This window comes from Dasypus novemcinctus, chromosome 15, assembly GCF_030445035.2.
Source record: "Dasypus novemcinctus isolate mDasNov1 chromosome 15, mDasNov1.1.hap2, whole genome shotgun sequence".
NCBI classification, from domain to species: domain Eukaryota; kingdom Metazoa; phylum Chordata; class Mammalia; order Cingulata; family Dasypodidae; genus Dasypus; species Dasypus novemcinctus.
This window is the reverse complement of record NC_080687.1, coordinates 86,055,089-86,055,669: the sequence shown is the minus strand read 5'-3', so window position 1 is coordinate 86,055,669 and position 581 is coordinate 86,055,089. Positions and strand designations below refer to the sequence as shown.

Below are 581 nucleotides of genomic sequence, written 5' to 3'. Positions count from 1 at the left end.
TAATTTTAAATGGTATAACTTGCCAAAATAGTTATCCAATGCTATAAGTGAATACAGCACGTGAGTTTTTAAGTAGGAGCCAAACTAATTCATCAAATGTGGGAAACACCATATTTCCTAACAATTAGATGTGTCCCATAATGGAACAGGCAACATACAAAGCACACGCTCAAACAAAATAACCAAACAAATGGTGAAAAATGAATACATGAATCTCTGACACACCTAGAGCAGTTAATGTCTGCTGCTAAGGTTTCCACTACAGATGCAAGAAATAGAAGGTCCTTGCACTTTTTGTCTGTCTGGCTGTGGCAGCCAAGATTGTATGGGGGAATACAGGAAATTCTAAACAAACCAACAAACAAAAAAAAACATTTAAAAACAAGAGAAAGTCAAATTCTCCTAAGTGTGTAAAGATACAGCCTATGGAAGACACCAGTGAGACACCAGTGACACAATTTTGAGAGTGAAAGTGGACTAATAATTATTAGAGAGTGAAAGGGATAGAGACAAGAGCCACCCACTTGTGTCGGACTCTTCAAGGTAAACTGGGACATACAGTTATCACAACAAGAGTCAAC

At 37.5% G+C, this 581-nt stretch overlaps 1 non-coding gene across 1 annotated transcript; it reads left to right on the top strand.

Annotated features, from left to right (window-relative positions):
• The first annotated feature begins 208 nt into the window (after window positions 1-208).
• On the top strand, window positions 209-341 carry LOC111765224 (small nucleolar RNA SNORA31). Its single transcript, XR_002797623.1, has one exon. It is a non-coding gene; the product is annotated as a small nucleolar RNA SNORA31 (small nucleolar RNA).
• The last annotated feature ends 240 nt before the right edge of the window (window positions 342-581 follow it).